This window comes from Pongo pygmaeus, chromosome 19 (genome assembly GCF_028885625.2).
Source record: "Pongo pygmaeus isolate AG05252 chromosome 19, NHGRI_mPonPyg2-v2.0_pri, whole genome shotgun sequence".
In the NCBI taxonomy this organism is placed as follows: Eukaryota; Metazoa; Chordata; class Mammalia; order Primates; family Hominidae; genus Pongo; species Pongo pygmaeus.
Window position 1 is genome coordinate 55,441,596 of NC_072392.2, and position 15,622 is coordinate 55,457,217.

Sequence of the window (15,622 nt, forward strand, 5' to 3'; positions counted from 1 at the left end):
TTTGCCCAGGCTGGAGTGCAGTGGTGCGATTATATTACTGCAGCCTCAAACTCCCAGGCACAAGTGATCCTCTTGCCTCAGCTTTCTGAGTATTTGGGACTGCAGACTGGTGCTACTATGCTCGGCTTATAGTTTCTTTCTTTTTTTATTTTTTTTTGTTGCTGAGACATCCTGTTTTATTTATTAGAGGTTTATCTTCAGTGGGCAGATTTGATTAGCATTTAGCGACATTTTTCTCTAAAGCTTCACATTATGGACCAGGCGCGGTGGCTCACGCCTGTAATCCCAGCACTTTGGGAGGCCTAGATGGGCAGATCACGAGGTCAGGAGTTCGAGACTAACCTGACTAACATAGTGAAACCTTGTCTCTACTAAAAATACAAAAATTAGCCAGATGTGGTGGTATGCACCTGTAACCCCAGCTACTCGGGAGGCTGAGGCAGGACAATCGCTTGAACCCGGGAAGTGGAGGTTGCAGTGAGCCAAGATTGCACCACTACACTCCAGCCTAGGTGACAGAGTGAGACTTCATCTCAAAAAACAAAAACAAAGCAAAAAAAACACTTCACATTATAAAAGAAATGGTATAGTTTGGAATAGAGGAAAGAAATCACTTATAATCTTACCATCCTTACCACAGTCCTATTAATATATTTTGTGTAGTTTTTTTTTTTTTTTTTTTTTTTTTTTTTTTTTGAGATGGAGTCTTGCACTGTCGCCTGGGCTGGAATGCAATGGCGCCACCTTGGCTCACTGAAATCTCCACCTCCTGGCTTCACACGATTCTCCTGCCTCAGCCTCCCAAGTAGCTGGGATTACAGGCACACACCACCACGCCTGGCTAATTTTTTTTGTGTTTTTAGCAGAGATGGAGTTTCACTATGTTGGCCAGGCTGTTCTCGAACTCCTGACGTCATGATCTGCCTGTCTCGGCTTCCCAAAGTGCTAGAATTACAGGCATGAGCCACTGTGCCCAACCTATTTTGTGTATTTTCTTTTAATGTTCAGTGAATTTTTTTTTTTTTTTTGAGATGGAGTCTTGCTGTGTCGCCCAGGGTGGAGTGCAGTGGCACGGTCTCAGCTCACTGCAACCTCCGCCCCCTGGGTTCATGCCATCCTCCTGCCTCAGCCTCCCGAGTAGCTGGGACTACAGGCGCCTGCCTCCATGCCCGGCAAATTTTTTGTATTTTTAGTAGAGATGGGATTTCACCGTGTTAGCCAGGATGTTGTCTATCACCTGACCTCGTGATCCACCTGCCTCGGCCTCCCAAAGTGCTGGGATTACAGGCGTCAGCCACCGCGCCCGGCCCAGTGAATTATTTTTTTAACTTGGTTAAAATCTTTGTAAGTAGTGTATTAGTTACCACATTGTTATGCAGTTAGACATTTTTTTTTTTTTGAGACAGAGTCTTGCTCTGTTGCCTATGTTGGAGTGCAGTGGCATGATCTCGGCTCACTGCAAGCTCTGCCTCCTGGGTTCACACCATTCTCCTGCCTCAGCCTCCCAAGTAGCTGGGACTACAGGCGCCTGCCACCACGCCCAGCTAATTTTTTGTATTTTTAGTAGAAACGGGGTTTCACCATGTCGGTCAGGATGATCTCGATCTCCTGACCTCCCTATCCGCCCGCCTCAGCCTCCCAAAGTGCTGGGATTACAGGCGTGAGCCACCATGCCCGGACAGACTTTTCTTTTTTTGAGATGAGATCTTACTCTGTCACCCAGGCTGGAGTTCTGTGGTGTGACCTCAGCTCACTGTAGCCTTGACCTCCTGGGCTGATGTGATCCTCCCACCTCAGCCTCCCCAATAGCTGGACTACAGGCTCCCGCCATCTCGTCCAGCTAATTTTTTGTATTTTTAAGTAGAGATGGGGTTTCACCATGTTGTCTAGGCTGGTCTTGAACTCCTAACCTCAAGTGATCCACCTGCCTCGGCCTCCCAAAGTGCTGGGATTACAAGTGAGAGCCATTGCAGCCGGTCAGACTTTTATAAAAGTTTTATGGTTATAAATGGTTATATAAAATATCTTTGTACATATATTTTCATATCTTGAAGTTAAAGTATATAAATGATATAAAAGACACAAAGGTAACTTATAAATGCTATATCTTATATTATTTGCTTTGGCTCTCTAGAAGTGAAGTAATTAAATCAGATGTTTTTTTGATTCTTATTGCTTAATTACTGTCCAAAAGAATAGGATTATAGTGTCATCGAAATTATATAAACATGAATTTTCACTTTTTTTTTTTTTTTTTTTGACAGAGTCTCTCTCTGTCACCCAGGCTGGAGTGCAGTGGCGTGATCTCAGCTCACTGCAACCCCCGCCTCCCAGGTTCAAGTGATTCTCGTGGCTCAGCCTCCTGAGTAGCTGGGATTACAGGTGTCTGCCACCAGGCCTGGCTAAATTTTTTGTTTTTGTTTTTCAGACGGAGTCTTGCTCTGTCACCAGGCTGGAGTGCAGTGGCAGGATCTCAGCTCACTGCAACCTCCGCCTCCCAAATTCAAGTGATTCTTCTGCCTCAGCCTCCCGAGTAGCTGGGACTACAGGCATGTGCCACCACGCCCAGCTAATTTTTGTATTTTTTTTAGAGATGGGGTTTCACCATGTTGGCCAGGATGGTCTTGATCTCTTGACCTTGTGATCCGTCTGCCTTGGCTTCCCAGAGTGTTGGGATTACAGGTATGAGCCACTGTGCCAGCCCTAATTTTTGTGTTTTTAGTAGTGACGGGGTTTCGCCACGTTCTCCAGGCTGGTTTTGAACTTCTGACCTTATGTCATCCGCCTGCCTTGGCCTCCCAGAGTTCTGGAAATACAGGCATGAGCCATCACACCTGGCCTATTTTTTAAAATTAAAACCTTTTTTTAAATTTCTTTTTTTCTTTCTTTTTTTGGTTCTAGCAGCAATGGGATGTTTGTGATTTTGTTCCTTTTATCCCTTCATCATGTAGTTTTTGAGTTATTGCGCCTGGAGTCTGTGCCTGATGTTAGGGGTAGCTACAGCCATGAAATGGGGCTTATAATCTAGCAGAGGAGTTAACTTAATTGCATAAATAGCTAATTGTTATTGTAATATATCCCAAGAAGGAAAGCATAGGTAAATGACCATATGGCACCTAACCTCGTCTGGAGATTCAGAGACATTGTCTTTGATGAAGTGACTTTAAGCAAGGACCTGCGGGATACATAGAAGTTATCCAGCTGCAAAAGAAGGTACAGTGAATGATAATGTTACATTTAGAGCAAAAACAACCTGTTAAAAGCCTTTGAAGTGAGAATGAGCTCTGGAGAATTTATAGAATTGAAAGAAGAAAAAGCCAGCGTTGCCCATAAAGTGAAATGTTGGAAGGAGAGAAGGTTTGAAGATAAGAGACGGTTATATGATATAGGGAAACTATTGAAGTGTTTTTGTTTTGTTTTGTTTTGTTTTGTTTTGTTTTTTGTTTTTGAGATGGAGTCTCACTCTGTCACCAGGCTGGACTGCAGTGGTGCGATCTTGGCTCACCGCGACCTTCGCCTCCCGGGTTCAAGCAGTTCTCCTGCCTCAGTCTCCCAAGTAGCTGGGACTACAGGTGCTCACCACCACACCCACATGATTTTTGTATTTTTAGTACAGATGGGGTTTCACCATGTTGGCCACGATGGTCTCAATCTCTTGACTTCATGATCCGCCCGCCTCAGCCTCCCAAAGTGCTGGGACTACAGGCTTGAGCCACCATGCCCGGCCTATTGAAGTGTTTTCAAGTGGGCAGTGGTATATTTGGATTTGCCTTTCTGAAGTTCGTTGTGTTGTGAAAGGTTCATTCTGCAGATTGGTGATAGTTGGTTGAGAGTGAATATTTGGAGACTACAGCCATTTTCCATTAAGTGTGGTTTTTCTTTCCTTGGTTTTAGTTACCCATGGTCAACCCCTCTGAAAATAGGTGAGTAGAGTACAGTGAGGTAGAATCATGTGTTGTGTAATGCAGGAGGGAGGTATGTTCTTAGAAATATCTCATTAGATGATTTTGTCGTTGCACAATCATCTTAGAATGTTCTTAAAGAAAGCTACAGTGTATAGCCTACTACATACCTAGGCTACATGGTATAGCCTATTGCTCCTAGGCTGCACACTTTTACATTTCATTACTGAATCCTGTAAGCAACGTAACATAATGGTAAGTATTTGTATTTTTAAACATAGAAAAGTACAACTAAAATAATGGTATGAAAGATTAAAAAAAAAATGCACTTGTATAGGGCTTTACCATGAATGAAGCTTGCAGGACTAGAAGTTGTTCTGGGTGAGTCAGTTAGTAAGTGGTGAGTGAATGTGAAAGCCTGGGACATTATTGTACATTACTGATAGCGTTTGGCTGTGTATCCCCACCCAAATCTCATCTCGAATTATAATCCCTATGTGTTGAAGGAGGGAGGTGACTGGATAATGGGGGCAGTTTCCCCCATTCTGTTCTTGTGATAGTGAATGAATTCTCTTGAGATCTGATGGTTTTGAAAGTGGCAGTTTTTTCCTACGTACACATTCTCTTTCTCTTGCTCGCTGCCGTGTAAGACGTGCTTGCTTCCCCTCCCACCGTGATTGACAGTTTCCTGAGGCCCTTCTCCGCCTTGTGGAACCATGAGTCAATTAAACCTCTTTTCTTTATAAATTGCCCAGTCTCGGGTAGTTTTATAGCAGTGAGAGAATGGACTGCTACAACTACCATAGACTTTATAAACATTGTGCACTTAATGTACACTAAATTTATTTTAAAAATTGCTCTGTCATGTTACTACGGCTGTTACATCATTACATCACTAGGCAATAGGAATTTTTCAGTTCCATTTAATCTCATGGGACCACCATTGTATATGTGGTTGTTGTTATGCGGACTGTATTTTGAGAGAGACCACATTCACATAACTTTTTTATAGTAGACTGTTAAAATTTTTTTTTTAATTTTTAAAATTTTTTTGAGTTGGAGTCTCTCTGTGTCGCCCAGGCTGGAGTGCAGTGGCACGATCTTGGCTCACTGCAGCCTCCCGGGTTCAATTGGTTTTTGTGCCTTAGCTTCCTGCTTAGCTGGGACTGCAGGTGTGCGCCACCACATTCAGCTAATTTTTTTGTATTTTTAGTAGAGATGGGGTTTCACTATGTTGGCCAGGCTGGTCTCGAACTCCTGACCTCAGGTGATCTGCCTGCCTCAGCCTCCTAAAGTCCCGGGATTACAGGCATGAGCCACTACATCTGGCCTGTTGTATTTTATTATTGTTGTTAATCTGTTACTATGCCTAATTTATAAATTAAACTTTCTTATAGGTATGTATGTATAGCAAAAAACAGAATCAAGTGCTCAGTACCATTTGTCATTTCAGACATTCAGTGGGGTTCTTAGAGTGTTTCTCCCATGGATACCTGGGGGACTGCTGCATTTAGGAGGTGACTGAAGTGGTCCTGATGAAAGGCGATGCTGGCTTTAAGTGGGGTGATAGTGGAGATGGAGAGAGATAGGCAGCTCTCACTAGTATTTTGGAAGAGGAAGGGCACAATACAGTTATGGATTAAAAGTGAGGTTAGGGAGTAAGGTATGAAGTGGTCAAAGATTATGTATACTAGATGTCTTGCATGAGCAATGTGTCATTGAAAATATCATTACCAACATATGGAAAGAGCAGGAAGAGCAGGTTTTGTCATAAATTGTGGAGTGTTTCAAGTGTCTATGTAGGCTGGGTGTGGTGGCTCATGCCTGTAATCCTAGCACTTTAGGAGGCTGAGGTGGGTGAGTCACTTGAGGCCAGGAGTTTGAGACCAACGTGGGCAACGTGACGAAACCCCATCTCTACTAAAAATCGAAAAAGTTAGATGGAAGTGGTGGCACACACCTGTAATCCCAGCTCCTTGGGAGGCTGAGGCAGGAGAATTGCTTGATCCCCGGTGTTGGAGGTTGCAGTGAGCCGAGATCAAGCCACTGCACTTCAGCCTGGGCAACAGAGCAAGACTCCGTCTCAAAATAAAATAAAATAAAGTGTTTATGTGGCATATAGAGTTTTATACCTGAACCTGAGGACAAATACAAATAGATAAAATTTGGGAGTCACTGTTATATTTTTATAATTTAGTTGGTAATGGAAATTTGGACAGTGAATAAGACTGCCTAGTGTTTCACGTGAAATAAGATGACATCTTACCCAGGCGTGGTGGCTCACGCCTGTAATCCCAGCACTTTGGGAGCCCGAGGCAGGTGGATCACGAGGTCAGGAGATCGAGACCATGCTGGCTAACACAGTGAAACCCCGTCTCCACTAAAAACACGACAAATTAGCCGGGTATGGTGGCGGGTGCCTGTAGTCCCAGCTACTCGGGAGGCTGAGGCAGGAGAATGGCCTGAACCCGGGAGGCGGAGCTTGCAGTGAGCCGAGATGGCGCCACTTCACTCCAGCCTGGGCGACAGAGTGAGACTCCGTCTCAAAAAAAAAAAAAAAAGATGACATCTTAGGCCAGAGCCCTGAGGAAATTCACCATTTAAAGGTTTGATAGGGTGATCAGAAAGGTGCTGCCAAAGAGGTAATAGGAAAATTAGGAGAGTGAAATACTGAAAGGCAAGAAATATAGTGGTATTAGTCTGTTTTGTGTTGCTATAAAGGCATACCTGAAACTGGGTAGATTATTAATATAAAGAAAAGAGGTTCATTTGGTTCACAGTTCTGTAGGCTGTACAAGCATACCACCACCATCTTTGGGCTGAGGAAGCTTTTACTCATGGGGGAGTGGGCATAGGGACCAGGAATGTCACATGGTGAGAGAAGGGAGCTAGATGGCAGGCTGTTTTTACCAGTCAGATCTCACGTGAACTAACAACAGCAAGAAATTCACTCATTACCACAAGGAAAACACCAAGACATTCATGAGGGTTCTGCCCCCATTACCCAAACACCTTTTGCTAGGCTCCACCTTCAACATTGGGATTATATTTTTACACGAGATTTGGAGGCACAAATATCCAAACTTTGTCAATAGGCTCCGTAATTGTTTTTTGTTTTTTTTTTTTTTTTGAGACGGAGTCTCGCTCTTGTTGCCCAGGCTGGAGTGCAGTGGCGTGATCTAGACTCACTGCAACCTCTGCCTTCCGGTTTCAAGGGATTCTCCTGCCTCAACCTCCCAAGTAGCTGGGACTACAGGCACGCGCCACCACGCCCAGCTAATTTTTTGTATTTTTAATAGAGATGGGGTTTCACCATGTTGGCCAGGATGGGCTCGATCTCTTGACCTTGTGATCCACCCGCCTCGGCTTCCCAAAGTGCTGGGATTACAGGCATGAGCCACCGCACCCAGCAAATAGGCTCTATTTTTTTAAAAAATTATTTTTTGTAGAGATGAGGTCTCACTTTGTTGCTTAGGCTGGTGTCGAACTCCTGACCTCAAGTGGTCCTTCCATTTTGGTCTCCCAAAGTGCTGCGATTATATGTGTGAGGCACTGCACCCAGCCTCAGTAGGCTTTTATGGCTTATGCCTTCTGTACTTTTGAAACTATTTCAACTTAATTTTCTACTCTAATTTTTTGTTGTAATTTATATATGTATGTAAGTGTATATATATTTATATGTAGGGTGAGTATATATAGTGTGTGTATATATAGTATGTGTGTGTGTGTGTGTATGTGTGTGTGTGTGTATATGTATATACACACACACACACATACACACACACACACACACACACATACATTTGTTTTTGTTTTTTCGAGATAGGGTCCACTCTGTCACCTAGGCTGGAGTACAGTGGTGCAATCATGGCTCACTGCAGCCTTGACCTTCTGGGCTCAATTGATCTGCCCACCTCAGCCTGCTGAGTAGCTGGGACTACAGGTGTGCCACAATCACACCCAACTATTTTTTTTTTTTTTTTTTTGTAGAGGTGGGATTTTGCCATGTTGCCCAGGCTAGTCTCGAACCCCTGGGCTCAAGCAATCTGCCTACCTCAGCCTCCCAAAGTGCCGGGAATACAGGTGTGATCCACTGTGCCCGGCCTATGTTACTATATCGTATGCTGCAAAACCTCTTTTGGAAACAAAGTGGGATATAAATAATACTCAAGTGCGACTTTCAGGAACATATTCTTCATAGTAAGACAATGCCATTGAAACTTACTGTGTTTCATAAGAGATGGTAGTACTGGCTCTACATTTATTTTTGCTTTTGAATTCTGAGGATGGGAGGGAGAGGAATCCACAATAAATTTTGAGTACCATTGTGTTTGAATAATAATAGCTGATTAGCCTAATTCCTTTCAGAAGGGAAATCAGCATGCATGAGATCATTTCTTGCCACTTAAATTCAAATTGTAAATTCTTGAGTTTGGCTCTTTAAGAGAAACCAGACCTACTTGACTGCAGTCATCCTAGCCGACCATAAGACAGGAAGTAAACAGGTAACAGGCAGATGTTAAAAGCCTTGCCCCATTCCTGTGTTGAGAGGACTTTTTTGTTTTTTCTCCTGCTCCCCAGGTAAATAATCCCAGCATCTTTGTGTTTTTATTAATGTAGGATTTAAAAAATTGTGGCAGGATTTTTTTTGTTTTGTTTTGCTTCTTTTAGATGGAATTTCGCTCTTGTTGTCCAGACTGGAGTGCAATGGCGCGATCTTGGCTCACCGCAGCCTCCGCCTCCCGGGTTCAAGCAATTCTTCTGCCTCAGCCTCCCCAGTAGCTGGGATTACAGGCATGCGCCGCCACGCCTGGCTAATTTTTTATTTTTAGTAGAGTCAGGGTTTCTCCATGTTGGTCAGGCTGGTCTCAAACTCCCAACTTCAGGTAATCCGCCCACCTTGGCCTCCCAAAGTTCTGGGATTACAGGCATGAGCCACTGCGCCTGGCCTGTGGCAGGAGTTTAAAAGTTAAAATGTACTTTAAAAAAATTACTTGTTCTCTGAAGAAGATCACATGTCGTCGAGAACAGCTGTTTGTGAAGAATGTTCCTAAATACTCTTGGGGGGCAACTAGTACAAATGCTGCTCTCACATTTTCAGTAGTTTTGAAGTTGCAGGGAAGATATTACATTTTTGATAATCTGAAATATTTCGTCATTACGTTTCTTTTTTTTTTTATAAAGATGTGAACTTTGTCCCCATAAGGATGGAGCTTTAAAAAGAACAGATAATGGGGGTAAGTGCAGAGATTTCTTGAGAACATTTTTATTGAAAACTGGGGCGGTGGAGTATTTTCAGATATCTGGTAGTTTATTTTATTTCATCAAATTAAACAGCATTTTCTACTCATTTTTAACAGTAGTGGCTATAATTTATGAATCCTTATTGTATTGACCCACAATTTTTCTGCTTTGTGGACGAACTTAAGCATTGGCTATTTTATGCAGAATGATTAAATAAATACATACTTCTAATTAAAATTCTTATTTTTTTGGCTGGGCGAGGCAGCTCACACCTGTAATCCCAGCACTTTGGGAGGCAGAGGGAGGTGGATCACCTGAGGTCAGGAGTTCGAGACCAGCCTGGCCAACATAGTGAAACCTGGTTTCCACTAAAAATAGAAAAATTAGCCAGGCGTGGTGCTGAATGCTTATAATCTCAGCACTTTGGAAGGCCGAGGCAGTAGGATCATTTGAGGTCAGGAGTTCAACACCAGCTTGGCCAACATCTTGAAACCCCATCTCTACTAAAAATATAAAAATTAGCTGGGCATGGTGGTGCATACCTGTAATCCCCGCAGCTTGGGAGGCTGAGGCAGGAGAATCACTTGAGCCCGGAAGGTGGAGGTTACAGTAAGGGGAGACTGCACCACTGCACTCCAGCCTGGGCGAATGAGCGAAGCTTCAAAAGAAAGAAAATTGAAGAAAAAAGAAAAGCAAAGTCTCAAGAAAAAAAGAAGATAAATTGGTGAAATCAATTAAGATGCAGAAGAGTATATAGTATTAACCCATTTGTATAAAGATGGAGGGAGTAAATAAGTCTTTGTCTATTCACATTTGAATATGCAAAAGAAACCTAGAAAGATATGCAAGAGACTAATAATTACATGGTAGCAGGAAAGCTGTTGAGAAACTGGGCAGACGGGGAAGAGGAGTAACAGGAAGGGTTTTCAATATATTTTTAAATTTTGTACAAATCTGACTGTATAACATAGTCTGAAGATTAAACTGTAAAATATATATAGCTAGCCAAAATCATTGTATTTTTCCCATTTATTTATTCACAACATTACTCTAGTCTATGCCAAAACTACTTTAGAGGTGGCTACCCAAAATGGAGAAGAGTATAGTAATAATAGCTAAACCTCTACTTCTTTTAGCTGCCTCATCTTATATGCCATGGCTTAATAAAACTCACGTCTACACATTTCAGAATAGTACTGAGCTACATGTAGAAAAATATGATTTCTCTCACAAAGATAACTAAAAGTGGAGAAGACAATGAGTAATACACAAGGGTCCATAGGAAAGCATACCAAAATGTGATACAGAAGTCAGCATTTCTTTTTTTTTTTTTTTTTTTTGGGGGGGACAGGGTCCCACTCTCACCTGTCCCAGGGACTGAAGTACAGTGGTGTGACCATGGCTCACCGCAGCCTCGACCTCCCAGGCTCTTGGGAGTCCCAGCTACTTGGGAGTCTGAGGCAGGAGAATCACTTGAACTCGGGGGGCGGAGGTTGCAGTGAGCTGAGATTGCACCTTTGCCCATTAGCCTGCATGACAGAAGGAGACTGTCTCAAAAAAAAAAAAGAAAGTGTATTTTGTTAAATGGATATAGTTTCTTGTGTTAGGAATTTTTTTTTGAAAACTGAGCCACATTTTGTTGTTGTTGTTGTAAGACCTAAAATCTGTTGATTTAGATTCTTTCTTTGTTTTGTATATCTCTAGACCGATGATGTTTCTAGTGAATGTTAATTTCATTTAACTCTGAGGATCTTTGTTGCTTGAATATAAAGAAATGTTGACTTTTAGGCTGGGTGTGCTGCCCGACACCTGTAATCCCAGCTCTTTGAGAGGCCAAGGTAGGAGGCTCACTGGAGCATGGGAGTCTGAGACCAGCCTGGGCAACATAGGGAGACCTTGGTCTCTGCAAAAGTAAATATAAAAAATAAAAATAAAAAGACTTAGTTACACATGGTGGCACGTGCCTGTAGTTCCAGCTACTTGGGAAGCTGAGCCAGGAGGATGGCTTGAGCCTGGGAGGTCGAGGCTGCAGTGAGCCATGGTCACACCACTGTACTTCAGTCCCTGGGATGGGTGAGAGTGAGACCCTGTCTCAAAAAAAAAAGAAATGCTGACTTCTGTATCACATTTTGGTATGCTTTCCTATGGACCCTTGTGTATTACTCATTTTCTTCTCCACTTTTAGTTATCTTTGTGGGAGAAATCATATTTTTCTACATGTAGCTCAGTACTATTCTGAAATGTGTAGACGTGAGTTTTATTAAGCCATGGCATATAAGATGAGGCAGCTAAAAGAAGTAGAGGTTTAGCTATTATTACTATACTCTTCTCCATTTTGGGTAGCCACCTCTAAAGTAGTTTTGGCATAGACTAGAGTAATGTTGTGAATAAATAAATGGGAAAAATACAATAATTTTGGCTAGCTATATATATTTTACAGTTTAATCTTCAGACTATGTTATACAGTCAGATTGTACAAAATTTAAAAATATATTGAAAACCCTTCCTGTTACTCCTCTTCCCCGTCTGCCCAGTTTCTCAACAGCTTTCCTGCTACCATGTAATTATTAGTCTCTTGCATATCTTTCTAGGTTTCTTTTGCATATTCAAATGTGAATAGACAAAGACTTATTTACTCCCTCCATCTTTATACAAATGGGTTAATACTATATACTCTTCTGCATCTTAATTGATTTCACCGAACAATTTATCTTCTTTTTTTCTTTTTTTTTTTTTTTTTGAGACTTTGCTTTTCTTTTTTCTTCAGTTTTCTTTTTTTTGAAGCTTCGCTCATTCGCCCAGGCTGGAGTGCAGTGGTGCAGTCTCCCCTTACTGTAACCTCCACCTTCCGGGCTCAAGTGATTCTCCTGCCTCAGCCTCCCAAGCTGCTGGGATTACAGGTATGCGCCACCATGTCCAGCTAATTTTTATATTTTTAGTAGAGATGGGGTTTCATGATGTTGGCCAAGCTGGTGTTGAACTCCTGACCTCAAATGATCCTACTGCCTCGGCCTTCCAAAGTGACGAGATTACAGGCGTGAGCCACCATACCCGGCATGAACAATTTATCCTGTTATCAGTATAGAGCTTTTTTTTTCCTTTTTAACCATGTTATCTAATCAATCAGTTGTTGATGTGCTTTCTGATGTTCTACTTCGATGACTAACTCTTGTGTATATGTCATTTTGCTTGTATACAGGTATATCTATAGGATTTGGAAACATTGGGTCAAAGGAGTTTTGCAATTAATTTTGATAGTCCCAAATTATTCTCCCTGTAGTTTTACCCATATATGTTCCCAGTTTTACCAATATATGAATAAAACAGCTGTTCTTTATACCTTTGCTAATCTAACAGATGAAAGTTTGTATATCCAAGCAGTCGTTTTGCATTTCTGTTAATATTAGTGAAGTTGACATCTTTTTATAGTTTGAAGAGCAATTTGTTTTTTTCTCTTCTGTGGTCTGCTTTTTGACTTGGTTGTTGATCTTTTTCTTTTTTTCTTTTTTTTTTTTTTGAGACAGGGTCTCCCTTTGTCACGTAGGCTGGAGTGCAGTGGCTTGATCTTGGCTCACTGCAGCCTCTGCCTCCCCCGTTCAAGGGACTCTCCTGCCTCACTCACCCAAATAGCTGGGATTATAGGCGCAAGCCACCATGCCCAGCTGATTTTTTAATTTTTGGTAGAGACGGGATCCACCCACCTGGGCCTCCCAAAGTTGTGGGACTACAGGCGTGAGCCACCGTCCCCAGCCACAGTTGTTGATCTTTTTAGTTTGATGTGTTGGAGCATTCATAAGGAGCCCCTCATATATTATTATGCTGTTTTGATATGAGTTGGACTGATTTTTGCCCAGCTGATTAGCCTTTATTTATCTTGTGCTTTTTAAAAAAAATGTTTACCATGCATGAGTTTTTGATTTTAATTTTGTTCAATTTATTAATCTTTCATGACATCTGTATTTTGAGTTATTACTTAGAGAGGCCTTCACTATTCCAAAGTTTTGTTTTTTTTTTAAGTGACAGGTTTTCATTCTGTTGTTCAGGCTGGAGTGCAAGTAGCAGGATCCTAGCTCACTGCAGCTTTGTAGTCCTGGGCTCAAGTGATCTTCCTGCCTCAGCTTTGAGTGTTGGGATTACAGGAATGAGCCGCTGCACCTGGTGTAAACCTTCCATCTTATTAAATGTTTTGTATTTGTCTTTCCTATTCTGGTTTGTTCCACTCGTTCCATTCTATCCTATTAGCTTTTTAAAAAGTTAATGTTACTATGTGTTTTTTCCTCTTTCTGAATCCTCTGAATCGCTTAGGATACTGTAAATTCACTTGTCCATCTCCTGACATATATTTGATTTTTGTCATGTACTTTCATTCTGTTTCTTTAAGAATTATAGTGGTTTTGTCAGATGTTTGTTGAGCATTATGCTAGTCACTTAAAATGAAACAGTTTGTGTAAATTTGATGTTATTTTTCTTTGAATTCTATATAGAACTTCGTGAGAAACTGAAACTTTTCTGGGAAAATTTTTGATAAATTCTTTTTTTGGCAAAATGATAGGGACATTCCTTTTTCCCTCTTTTCTCTTTTCTTTTCTTTTTTCTATTCTGTCCTCCCTCCCTCCCTCTCTCTCTCTTTCTTTTTCTTTTTCTTTTTTTTTTTTTAACAGCAGTGTATCACTTTGTTGCCCAGGCTAGAGTGCAGTGATGTAGTCATAGCTTCAAACTCCTGGGTTCAAGTGATCCTCCTGCCTCAGCCTCCTGAATAGGTGGGACCACAGGCACACCATGCCTGGCTAATATTTTTTTCTTTCTGTATTTTTTTGTAGAAACAAGCAGTCTTGCTTTGTTGCTGAGGCTGGTCTCGAACATCTGGGCTCAAGTTATCCTCCTGCCTCATCCTCCCAAAGTGTTGGGATTACAGGCATGAGCCCTTGGGCCTGGCCTATTTGTATACACTTAAGTCAATTTTGGTGTGCTCTATTTTTCCAAGAAATTTGACTACTTTGTATAAGTTGCTGAAATTGTTGGACTAACATTGCCAATAGCATTTATTTATTTTTTTTTTATTTTTTATTTTATTTTTTTATTTATTTATTTTTTTTTTTGAGATGGAGTCTTGCTCTGTCACCCAAGCTGGAGTACAGTGGCATGCTCTCGGCTCACTGCAGACTCTACCTCCCAGGTTCAAGTGATTCTCTGCCTCAGCCTCCTGAGTAGCTGGGATTATAGGCAGGCACAACCATGCCCAGCTAATTTTTTTATTTTTAATAGAGAGGGGATCTCACCATGTTGGCCAGTCTGGTCTTGAACTCCTGACCACAGGTGATCCATCCGCCTTGGCCTCCCAGAGTGCTGGGATTACAGGCGCCAGCCACCGCGCCCGGCCGCCAATAGTATTTTATTATTATTATTGTTAAATTTGCTAGCATTGGTAGTGATTACCCCATTGTTATTCTTGATGTTGGTGATTTTTTTTTTTTTTTTTGAGATGGAGCCTTGCTCTTGTTACCCAGGCTGGAGTGCAGTGGTGGGATCTCAGCTCACTGCAACCTCTGCCTCCCTGGTTCAAGCGATTCTCCTGCCTCAGCCTCCTGAGTAGCTGGGATTACAGGCACGTGCCACCACGCCCGGCTAATTTTTTGTATTTTTAGTAGAGATGGGGTTTCACCATGTTGGCCAGGCTGGTCGTGAACTCCTGACCTCAGGTGATCCACCCACCGCAGCCTCCCAAAGTGTTGGGATTACAGGCGTGAGCCACCACACCCGGCCAGATGTTGGTGATTTGTGTTCTGGTTTTTTCTTTGTTTTTATTTTTATTTTTTTGACCAGTCCAAATAGAATTATTCAGTTTCGCTGACCTTTTTAAAGACAGTTTGGGGCTTTGTTAATTTTTTATGCCATCTCCCTGTTTTCTATTGTGTTAGACTTCTGCTCTTTCTTATTTCCTTCCTACCATTTACTATGTGTTATATTTCCCTCTTCTTTTCTAACTTATGAAGGTAGAATCTTAGGTCTTTTATTTTAGATATTCTTTTTTTTTCTTTTTCTCGAGATGGAGTCTCGCTGTTGCCCAGGCTGGAGTGCAGTGGCACGATCTCGGCTCACTGCAAGCTCTGCCTCCCGGGTTCAAGCCATTCTCCTGCCTCAGCCTCCCTCCCACGTAGCTGAGACTACAGGCGCCCGCCACCTCGCCCGGCTAATTTTTTGTATTTTTAGTAGAGACAGGGTTTCACCATGTTAGCCAGGATGGTCTGGATCTCCTGACCTCGTGATCTGCCCGCCTCAGCCTCCCAAAGTTCTGGGATTACAGGCGTGAGCCACTGCGCCCGGCCTTAGATATTCTTTTCTAATGAAAATATATATGCTGTAAGTTCCTCTCTATTGCTTTTATTGAATCCCACAAGTTGTATTTTGTTTTTGTTTTTGTTTTTGTTTTTGCCATTGTTGTTGTTTTGGGACAGGGTCTCAGTTTGTCACCCAGG

General features: G+C 42.0%; 1 protein-coding gene and 1 long non-coding RNA gene across 2 annotated transcripts in view; both read left to right on the forward strand.

Annotated features, from left to right (window-relative positions):
* LOC129017019 (gametogenetin-binding protein 2-like) overlaps positions 1-15,622 on the forward strand; it is a 102,745-nt gene that overhangs the window by 51,699 nt on the left and 35,424 nt on the right.
* On the forward strand, positions 326-11,999 carry LOC134738641 (uncharacterized). The gene is made up of 3 exons (XR_010124528.1): positions 326-3,213; positions 9,087-9,139; positions 11,914-11,999. It is a non-coding gene; the product is annotated as an uncharacterized LOC134738641 (long non-coding RNA).